This window comes from Oculina patagonica, chromosome 5 (genome assembly GCF_052425735.1).
Source record: "Oculina patagonica isolate OP01 chromosome 5, crgOcupat, whole genome shotgun sequence".
Classification (NCBI taxonomy): Eukaryota; Metazoa; Cnidaria; class Anthozoa; order Scleractinia; family Oculinidae; genus Oculina; species Oculina patagonica.
Genome location: NC_135762.1, coordinates 21,696,791 through 21,708,554, shown reverse-complemented (window position 1 = coordinate 21,708,554; position 11,764 = coordinate 21,696,791). Strand labels below are relative to the sequence as shown.

The following is an 11,764-nucleotide window of genomic DNA, read 5'->3' as shown; positions in this document are numbered from 1 at the left end:
ATGAGTAATCGATGACTAATCGAAGCCAAAAAATTTTGTGGCCTAACGGATTACTCATCGATGACATCGATTACTCATTGATGTAATTGATTACCTATTGATGATATTGATAACTCATCGATGACCCATCGAAAACTTATTGACTATTATGCTGCGCACAAAAGACATTTCTTGCTTTCTTGTACCATTTTTTTCGTTTGTGATTTTTTATCTGTGTAAGACGTATTTTTCTTCGTAACTGGCGTTTCTGCTGACGAAATTACGTCTTCTTAAAAGCTCAAATATAAACCTTCTGGCATGTCGAGACGTGAAGTGCTTATCACGAAAACAGATGATTCTTATTGTGCAATCTGATATTTCACTTTACCCAACTCTATATTCACTAACAAAACAACTTAACATGAACTAACTCGTCTGAAAATGAACCTAACAAATTCGCTGATAAGAATCAACTACGTGGTTATAGATTTTGCTCGGTTGATGTTTGTCAGCAAAGTAAAACGGAGATGACTGCTGACCAGCAAGGATCGCTGGCTCAAGGGGGTCAGGGAAGTGGCTGCTGACTGAAGGGCTCAAAGAGATGACTGCTGCCGGTATGATCGCGGACTCTAGGGTTGGTTGATTCTGAGCGCTTAGGTTTACAGATTGGTGGTAAAATCAGTCACTTGATCTGATTTAACCTTTGACCATCGACCATTTTCCCTGTCATGCAGTTGACTCAGATCACAACAGCTACATAATATTATATTTTTTTATCCACATATCATCTAAGCTGCGGTGGCGTGTGGTTAAGATGCAGGACTGGCAGTTCAGAGGGGGGATCATTTGCCGCATAGGTTCGAATCCTGCCCGCAGCTCAGTTTTGCCCCATGGACTCATTTCCAATTCCAATTGAACTTGAACAATGTGGCAATTGACCCTGAATACTGTAGGCAGTGTAGTGAAAGATTCAAACCTTGGCAGCATGAGATCCCCTCTGAACTGCCCGTCCTGCATCTTAACCACACAGCCACCGCAGATGACATAATATGTGGACAAGAAAATTATAAAATTATGTAGCTGTTGTGATCTGAGTAAACTGCATGACTGGAAAAATGGTCGATGGTGAAAGGTTAAATCGAATTTGAACCTACGCGGGATATGATCCCACTGGATTTTCAGTCCAGCGCCTTAAACCACTCGGCCACCGCAGCTGACATAATGTGTGGATGAAAAAATTATATTATGTAGCTGTTGTGATCTGAGCCCGCTGCATGACGGGAAAAAATGGTCAGCTGTGAAAGGTTAAATCAGACCACGTGACTCGATCCGAGTCACGTGGTCTGATTTAACCTTTCACAGCTGACCATTTTTTCCCGTCATGCAGCGGGCTCAGATCACAACAGCTACATAATATAATTTTTTCATCCACACATTATGTCAGCTGCGGTGGCCGAGTGGTTTAAGGCGCTGGACTGAAAATCCAGTGGGATCATATCCCGCGTAGGTTCGAATCCTGCCCGCAGCGATGACAATTTTTTCGAAAAGGAAAAAGGAAATTGATGGGGCAACACCGCTGACCGCATCACTGGCTGTTACTCTAATTTATGCCAGCTTAAGGGACTGTCTCTCCTCCTTTTCCTCCTCCTCAATTTTTTGAGGGACACCATTCCTTGACCATTTTTTCATGCCAGCTTAAGGGACTGTCTCTCCTCCTTTTCCTCCTCCTCAATTTTTTGAGGGACACCATTCCCTATACCGCCCCACTATACTACTGCTACAGCAGTAGTCTTTGTAAACCCTTTGAGCCTGTGATCCCTACTTGTCAGCGGTCATATCCACGAGCCTCAGCCCGCAATCCTTACTGGTCAGTTGTCATCTTAGTAAGCCCTTGAGCCCACGATCCTTACCGTCAGCAGCTATCTCTGCGAGACCTTGAGCCCTTGACTGTTACTGGTCAGCAGTCATCTCCTTGATTTCTTGTGCCCGCCATGCAAACTGGTCGTCAGTCATCTTTATGAACCCTTGAGCCTGCGATCCCTACTGGTCAGCGGTCATATCCAAGAGCCTCAGCCCGCAATCCTTACTGGTCAGTTGTCATCTTAGTAAGCCCTTGAGCCCACGATCCTTACCGTCAGCAGCTATCTCTGCGAGACCTTGAGCCCTTGACTGTTACTGGTCAGCAGTCATCTCCTTGATTTCTTGTGCCCGCCATGCAAACTGGTCGTCAGTCATCTTTATGAACCCTTGAGCCTGCGATCCCTACTGGTCAGCGGTCATATCCAAGAGCCTCAGCCCGCAATCCTTACTGGTCAGTTGTCATCTTAGTAAGCCCTTAAGCCCACGATCCTTACCGTCAGCAGCTATCTCTGCGAGACCTTGAGCCCTTGACTGTTACTGGTCAGCAGTCATCTCCTTGATTTCTTGTGCCCGCCATGCAAACTGGTCGTCAGTCATCTTTATGAACCCTTGAGCCTGCGATCCCTACTGGTCAGCGGTCATCTCCACAAATCTAAGCCTGCCATCCTACATGGTCAGCAGTCATCTTAATGAACCCTTGAGCCGGCGTTCCTAACTGTCAGCTTCGCAGCCATCACACGCAAAAATGACGTCACGTCCAGTTTTCGCCGCCTCGTACTTTACTAAGAATTTGACTCGAAAGTGTGCAAACTTTTGTAAAAAAATGTTATTGACGGCTGTGTGGCCGTCAGCAGTTATCTCAGTGAGACCTTAAGCCTTCGACTGTTACCGGTCAGCAGTCATCTCCTTGTTTTCTTGAGCCTACCATCCTAATTGGTGAGCGGTCATCTTTATGAACCCTTAAGCCTGCGATCTCTACTGGTCAGCGGTCATCTTCATGAGCTTCTTGGACATAACATGCTCAGAACATATTTGACCGGCAAATAAACAATCTAACTTAACGATTTTAGTTTCTGGCCCTTTGACTGACTATCTCATTCGTGCAATGAAACTCGACATTGCTTCACAGGCAAAAGGAACAGACAACAGCTCAGTTTTGCCCCATGGACTTATTAATCGGGCGTGGCCGATTTATAGTTTACCCTTTGGTCGTCCTAGACGATAGTCTCCTGTCGGCTAAAAATGACGGGGATAGCCTGGGCCAATCGGGTTCATTTCAGTTTTGATAGTTTCAGTTAGCTTTTGGGCTAATCTGCAATCTGGTTCTCTTCTTCAAAAAGCTTAAGGGGTAAAGTACTATAATCACCATTGTGAAACTGTAGTTGCTTTGACAAGTTGAAGCTATTTTTGTAAATAAAAGGGGTAACGTCATTCATGTCACGCAATGTTTTTGTGGGAAACTTTGAAACTAGACGCTTTGCTGGTTTCTACAAATAGCAGTGTGATCTGGCGGTACATTTTTTTGAGGCGGACTCCACTTTAAAACTATTTTTTTTATATATATTTAGCAAGAAGTATGTCGATTTTCATTTCCGCACAGTTGGGCGTCAAAGTCGCCTGTCACAAAGAGTAGAATGTTTGCACAACATGGTTTGGATATATTTTAGATTTGACTAGTGACGTTAGTAAGACACCGTCAAGACGTCAGCAAAACATTGGCAATGTACAGTATTGGTGTGAACTTGAATGGAATTTTTTACGAGATCAGTAAAGCTATCAAATGAAAAGATGACTTGAAAATGAAAACTTCGAATAATTATAATTAAATACCAATTGAATTTTAGATGAGAAATTCCGACAGTGACATCTGTGTTCAAAATAGGAATTTTTGTACAACTTAAAGTTCTGAAAAAAAAAAGACCACATGTTTTGTAAAAATCACAGACAAACATGATCAGGAAAACAAAACAGGCCAATGGGTTTTATTCACGAAAATACAACTTTCTTAAGAAAGAGTTTGTAAACAAGACAATGGAATCGAATTACATTTCACACGAAATTTGCATACATTTGAACTTGCAAAAAGAAGTATCTCTGCCGAGACATAATAGCGAGACCTCACATTAATAATTATTGTATTCTGATCTGATTGTTATTTTTTATGCATTAACTATTTGAAAGTGGTTCTCATCGATGAAAACAAAACGGTTTTTCATTCACTGCTTGAAGTATTTATAGATGTGAAAACATTCGCTTAATCAAATTACATTCTGCACGAAATATTTTGTATCCATTTGTCCCGAAACTTTGAGGAAATTGAAATCTTTGTGGACAGTACTGCATAAAAGCAGTTCATAGAATTGAATAAACAGATAAGAAACATATTGATAAAGGAAATTTTAAAACTTTATTTTGGCTCATTTTGACGAAATTCAGGATTTTCAAAGACTGCCAGTAAACGGCTGTATCTTGTCTGTCTCTAACGATTTTGCTACGGTTTCGAACGAGCTAATTTTTCGACATGATATCATGGTAGCGGGCAGAAGTCGGTTCGTTCTGAATTTTTTAATACGGTATACAAGTTACAGGTCAATATACAGACCCTCTATACAGTAAAAAACGTTTTGGGAACAAACCATTCTGAACTTATTTTCTATGTTGATCAGTAAAAATCCTTAGTACGACATGGGGTTTGTTATCAAGTTCGTTAGTACGTTAATACTGCAAGGTGTATAACCTCAGAGAATTATTATCAAGTGTGTTTTGTTTTATTAGCGGTTTATACTCTAAGGTCTTGGTATGGGAGATCAAAATTAAGGTAAATTTCTGTTATTATCTGATTGCTTGGCACAGATTAGTACGATACTGAATTGGTTAGGAAATGTAAACAAACATTAAATTGAATGATAGTAGAAAGGGAGGGACTGGTGGGGGTGAAAGGCTAAGGAGATGGAAAGGGAGGGAGAATTAAAATCCGTGCTTGGTTATATCACGCAACCTTTGACTTCTGTTGTTTTCTCACAAGAACAAAACTTAAGGTGGGGTTCTACCTGAATTTGAATGGAACTTTAAGAGATTTAAAGAAGGGATTGAAGAAAAGAATGGAAACACCTCCGAACAGTTGACCCCCTCGCAAGAGCACCCCGGGTTGTCAGGAGACTGTTAGGTGTCCGTCCGCCAATTTTTAACTTCAAATTCAAATTTTAAAATCACATTAAATCTCCAATATTTCTTATTTGTCTAAATTTTACTAATCCTTTGAGAAAAACTATCGCTTCCAAGACATCCCCCAAAATCGTCCAAAAATTAACAGAATACTGCAAAACAAATATATACGGGATAAGTAAAGCTTTTTTGGATTCCTTGAAACGCGGCTGAAATGGTTTTCGGTGTTTTCCAGCCCTTATACTTTGGGTCAGTACTACTATTCTTAACCAGTTGCTATTACAGTAATGGTATGAAACAAATACCTAATCATTGGTCAATAAGTTGTGATCATTTTCTTGACAATAGTAGTTACCTGATTAGGAGTTGTATACTGTTCCATTAAAGTGTAAGGGCTGGAAAATACTGAAATGCGTCAACCACCTAAAGCGTTGGAAAAATTGGTCTTCAGGTAAAAACCCCGCCTAGTATTGTATAAGTATTGCGAAAAAGCTGCACTTTGCCAAGTGTTACAAATTTATATTTTCTAGACGTCTAGTTCAATCGTTTATTTGTATTGTGCGAAATATATTTTAATAAATTGAGGCCATTATGTCATTAAGTAATAATACAATCTTGAAAACATTCCAGATTTTCATTATTAAATAGAAACACGAAAAATTCACATTTTGGAAAACAAGCCTGTCAAAATGAAGTTGCCATGGTTACAAGTTACTGGCACAATAACTAATCCTACCAAATTATTGCGAGATAAATTTTAGATAAACGCGCAAAGTTTGGCAGCGTTTGGTTGAATCTTGAAAACGTTATAAGCGTCCAAAGTCAGCGCGGGCCTCAATAGCCCCCCGGCCTGAATAGGTTTTAAGTGACTGTTTTTCCAGTGAGTTTTACTCTACTGTACCCTGCCTTTCAAGTCAAAGGAGACAGCTAATTATTAAGCGCCCGATTTTAAGCTTCTCAAGCTTCTTGTTTTCAATTCCAATTGAGCTTGAACGGTGTGGCAGTTGACCTTGAATACTGTAGGCAGTGTAGTGAAAGATTCAAACCTCGGCAGCATAAGATCCCCTCTGAACTGCCCGTCCTGCATCTTACCACACGGCCACCGCAGCTGACATAATGTGTGGATAAGAAAATTATAATATTATGTAGCTGTTGTGACCTGAGTCAACTGCATGACGGGAAAAATGGTCAGTGGCGAAAGGTTAAATCAGACCACGTGACTCGGATCGAGTCACGTGGTCTGATTTAACCTTTCACAGCTGACCATTTTTTCCCGTCATGCAGCGGGTCAGATCACAACAGCTACATAATATAATTTTTTCATCCACACATGTCAGCTGCGGTGGCCAAGTGGTTTAAGGCGCTGGACTAGGCCTTTCTCGATTATGCTAGCATTTTTTTCGGCATTTTGGGGGAAAACGAGCATTTTTTTTCGTTTTTTCTTGAAAAAGAATTGCTAGCATTTTCTGTCATTTTTCATGACTGTGATCCAGATTTCAGCACTCAGAAGGATAAATAATGATAAAGTTTCACAGTTTTGATTACTTAATTTGATTGTTTTCTGTCTGTTTCGACTGTTTGTGCGTTGTGTTACTTGTGTTGTGTTACTTACGTGTGTGTTTTTTTAATTTTTTTTTTTTAAAATTTAATATTTTTTTTTATTTCTTATTTTTATAAACAAACAATTATTAAGTATCACCTGTTGTTGATGTGAGCATATAATGTAAGAGTTCGTACGTTTTGTTTGAAATAAAACAAAGCATTCTTTGGAATTCAAGTGGCATTTTTTAAAGAAATCAGGCATTATTTTAGCATTTTTTTGGCTTTATGCGAGAATTTCTAGTAGCATTAAATACCAGTTTTACAAGCATAATCGAGAAAGGCCTACGCTGGACTGAAAATCCAGTGGGATCATATCCCGCGTAGGTTCAAATTCGAGTTAACCTTTCACCACCGACCATTTTTCCAGTCATGCAGTTTACTCAGATCACAACAGCTACATAATTTTATAATTTTCTTGTCCTCATATTATGTCAGCTGCGGTGGCCGTGTGGTTAAGATGCAGGACGGGCAGTTCAGAGGAGATCTCATGCTGCCGAGGTTTGAATCTTTCACTACACTGCCTACAGTATCCAGGGTCAATTGCCACATTGTTCAAGTTCAATTGGAATTGGAAATGAGTCCATGGGGCAAAACTGAGCTGCGGGCAGGATTCGAACCTATGCGGCAAATGATCCCCCCTCTGAGCTGCCAGTCCTGCATCTTAACCACACACTCGGATTCTACCACCAACGTGTAACCCTAAGGGATTAGGGTTATCTGTTTACTTTTATAATTAACCCCAATTTTTTCTCGAACAGCCGTTTTCCTGTACTAAGAATGGAACCTCTTAGGTCGGGAATATTGGGTAGGCTATGCACAAATGTGCAACTAGAATTTTAGTGATGTCCATATGAAAAATTCATCCTTGAAATTAATGTAGTATAAAAAACTTTACTCGCTAGTTTTAGTCTAGAAACAATGAAACGTAAAATTGTTTATGAAATTGTTAGGCTTCTTACCTGTTTAATAAGATTACAGTTCTCCTTTTAAGACAAATTTATCACAACAACAATTCGAAATGTATCTCAATTGTCCACTGTCTTGCCACTTTTTTGGTCTATTACTGTCTGGTGTTTCTAAGCAAACTATTATTTTTAGATTCTCGTCGTTTTTGCCATAAAAAGTGACTGCTGTGCGACACATGCCACACACTTGACCGTACAATTCGCTATACATCAATCGGTAAATAAAATCTGGGGGAATAAGAGAGATGGTTATAACAATGGCGATAAGACAATGATTATGCGGTGAGAATGTTTTAAACTGCACAGTCATTGTTGGAACCGAGTCTTTGACAACCTCGCACCCAGCCGCCATCTTGAAAGCGGAGAAGACCCTGGGAACGAGGTTGAGTCCTGGATAATTTATAGTCGCGCGTTTAGACCTGTAGTAGCGCCTCCAATTCGATGTAGACAAAGAAGTTGCGAAAACCCCGTTACCGTAAGAAAAGCGTTATTTCTCCAGGTATTTAATGTACCCTTTCCCATGACGTTTCCCACGGATAGGCCATTTAATTTCCGAGTTACCTTTTGCCTCTGTTTCAAAAACGAGTCTACTTGTAAAACTATTTAAATAGAAATGAGTTTGACTTGCATGAAAATGGACCTGTAGGTGAAAGTCATTTTCGTATGAATGGTTTCGCACGTAGACTCGTTTTGAAACAGAGGTAAAGGGTAGCTCGGGAATTGCCTATTGAAAGGAGCAAAAACCCTGAGTCACAGCACTGAAATCTTCATCTTGAGGATACAGTAAATAAAGTGCATTGGATATGGAAGAAAACAGCCATGCATTTTTACTTACATTTTTTCAAAACTGCACTTAGAAGATCGATTTATTTAGCGATTGAAAAGCATGCTTTCAAATCGGGGGACAACGAGGTTGGTATATCGATCGACCAAAATTTTTTCTGTGTTGCTTTCAAACTAAAAAACGCGTAGTAAGGTGACGCCGGTGTACGGTGTAATGATGCTTTTCCCTTCATTTCAATTTCTTTTTATTAGTAGTAACTCAGGAGAACACGAAACTGCAATTTAACTCGGTGGATTGCATCCACAGAGAAACTTATTTTGAAGAAAAGGATTTAAAATATATTGCCTTAGGCCACATTGACTGCACTGACCGGAATGATTTTCTTTTGTTTTTTATGTTTTGCTTTGTTTTGTTTATTTATTTATTTATTTTTTTTATTTTTTTTGTTAAACTTTAAATGGCACAAGCCCCAAAAGAAAATGTCCCAATTTGCTCTCGTAAGAGAATCGTCACTTATTGACTTTGAAAGCTTATACGGTTATTTAACGCAGGAAATATTAAGCCTTTTATATTGAATACATTCAAGTAGCGGTAATAAAGTCTGATTTTTACTTAACACAAAAGCTGTATAAGGATATTTACAGTCACATAACGGTGTGAATGTAAGTTCTCCAAGCAGATGACTGGAGGAGAAAAACAGCAACGTTATCTTTATGAGGCAAGAACAAGGTGCTCTTAGTTTTAAGTGGATGTATGTCATTGTTCGTTTCCGAGCATGCGAGCACAGGGTTTTACAAATGTGAGTACTTGTAAAATATGGGAGCACGAGCAAACGAGTACCCACTAGCATTTTGAGCAGAACCCTGATTTTCCGAGCACAGCAAAATTGGGAGTGAACATTCATGATCCCTTAGAGTGATATCCGTTTCCGTTTGTTCTGTTGTTGTTTCTCCCATTTCCGTTTCCGTTTGTTCTGTTGTTGTTTCTCCCATTTCCGTTTCCGTTTGTTCTGTTGTTGTTTCTCCCATTTCCGTTTCCGTTTGTTCTGTTGTTGTTTCTCCCATTTCCGTTTCCGTTTGTTCTGTTGTTGTTCCTCCCATTTCCGTTTGTTCTGTTGTTGTTCCTCCCATTTCCGTTTCCTTTTGTTAATAACTTTACACATACATGACTATGCTTGTGTGCACATTATATCACATCACATGATATTTTTTATTCTGTTTTGCTGTCAATTAAAGCATCTCACCAAGATGCTACAAGAACAAGAAGATCTCCTGTGCAATAATAGCAGACGAAGTCCAAAACATGGAAATGAAGTTGTAAAAGTGTACCAGTGCCATTGTATCTGTTTCGGTTTGTTTGACCAAGTTTGATTTAAATTATGTATCGCTCTTTTTGTTTTGTCCCCATAGCTCTGAGAAGAGCTGAAAGAAAACAATGTAAGCTGCTTTTGTTAAATAAAAGAGCACAGAGGAACACTGAATTCAAACACCAAATGACCGCGGGCAACATTTTAATGTGCATTCTTTAATTGTTGTCCACACAAACCAATATCATGTTAAGCTTAACAAACAGCTAGTATGACGTGCAGTCATCTATTAATGTCCGTGGAACATAATGCTCCAAGCCATTTTTGAACGATTCAAGATGGTGGATTCGTCTTAGTTAACACATGAAAAAACGGTCAATAACGTTAACTTGACGGCTAACATTTAAATTGAAGCGTTCAACTCTAATCTCATTCGTTTTATTCCCTTTTATTATTGATATACCAATGATTCGATATACCTTCCGAATAAGCGCCCCCTTTCAAATGTGTTTTTTTCAATTAGCACCCCACTCTAATAAGTGCCCCCCATTCTTATATGCGCCCCTATTTTGGATAACTGCCCCTACTAAAGTCATCGATGTCGACTAGATAAACTCATGTACATTCACATTCAACAATTCTTTTAATTGTTAGTTATTTTAATATTTATTAAAGTTTTGTTTCGAACAATTGGTTGTTTCTCAAAAAAATACTGAAATAAGTGCTCTGTCTCAAAGAAGCACCCTCCCTTGAGGTGCCAAAAGTAAACAAATCATTTCGGTATTCCGGTTTGACAGACATCACCTGATATTGTAATCGAGGTGTTGCATATATAATAACACCCAATGGTGCATGATGGTCAATTAATGCAGATCTTCTACACAATGAGGGAAGGCCAAGTCGAATGGAGCCGTGCACCCTCGGAGACCCTTTACTAATTATGTAGATTAAATCTAAAACATAGTCTGAGATGGAGTTGTAAAAGTGATCTTTGCGGCAATAATTTGTACCCGATTTCCTGTGTTTCTTGTTTGTTTCGCGTCATTCTCCCATTCTTTTTCGCCAATTTCTGTTTTGAGGTTAGCTTATACCTAAAGTTTTACAAGTGCTGAAAGGAAATTAACAACAAAAGCCGCTTTTGAAAGTTTAAGAGTACAAAGGAATGTTCAGTTGAATTTGAACACCAAATATCCGCAGGCAACATTTTTTATATGCATTGTTTAAATGTTGTCGACAGAAACCAATATCATGATCTATCATGTTAAGCTGAACAAACTAATGTATAAATATGTCGTGATGCGGTTATTCAGTGTCTTTGGAACAGAATGCTTGAAGCCTGTTTCGAACGATTCGCATTTTTTTTTCACATTGTCAGATCGTTTTTTTTTTTAATGAAAACATAGTAGTACTAGTTTTCACGTGCTTCTAAGTCATTAGAATTTCTTAGACTGAGAAATTCTGAAGGGTTGAGGGATCTCAAAAGCCAATATTTTTAAACCAGTTGCTTAGGCAGAGTTTGTGTGTTTATGATGACAATGATAGGTGCAATGAGGATTGCCAAAAACTTCAAGTTCAGATTATGAAAATATACAGCAGGGTTGCTGACAAAACATTTCCTGAACAAGGCAAATATCATCCTCACCAATCTTGAAAGAAGATAGTCTTGGCAACTCCTCCATGCACATTGTGTAAGGAAAGTTCATTTTGCTGATCTTTGATCTTCTTGCTAGCTGAAGATTCATTTCATTTAAGTATAATCCAACACGTAGGTCCCAACTTAAACAGCTTTTAATTGGCAACAGTTCTTGCTCCATCACCAATGTCAAAATCACGGAAGCAAAGCAAAGAGTAGTTATTTTTTTTGTTTTGTGAAACATGTTCCAATGAAGAAGTTGATAAATGAAAGAAAAAACGTCTGCAGTCTCAGTGTCTTGTAAAAGTTATTTCAGAAGCCACAATAATTCATCCAGTAAGAGTTTTGTAGGCATAAGGAGCTACAACAATAAAACAGAATATCTGGAATTAGTGGAACCTTTGCAAAGAGAAACATCCATATTCTGAACATGAACTGGGGGGAGAGGGTAATTAAACAACCATAGAGCT

At 39.0% G+C, this 11,764-nt stretch overlaps 1 long non-coding RNA gene and 1 other non-coding gene across 2 annotated transcripts in view; one reads left to right on the top strand and one right to left on the bottom strand.

Annotated features, from left to right (window-relative positions):
- LOC144653273 (uncharacterized) overlaps positions 1 to 11,764 on the bottom strand; it is a 93,372-nt gene that overhangs the window by 35,517 nt on the left and 46,091 nt on the right. The window lies entirely within an intron of this gene.
- Trnaf-gaa (transfer RNA phenylalanine (anticodon GAA)) lies at positions 1,423 to 1,507 on the top strand. The gene has a single exon. It is a non-coding gene; the product is annotated as a tRNA-Phe (tRNA).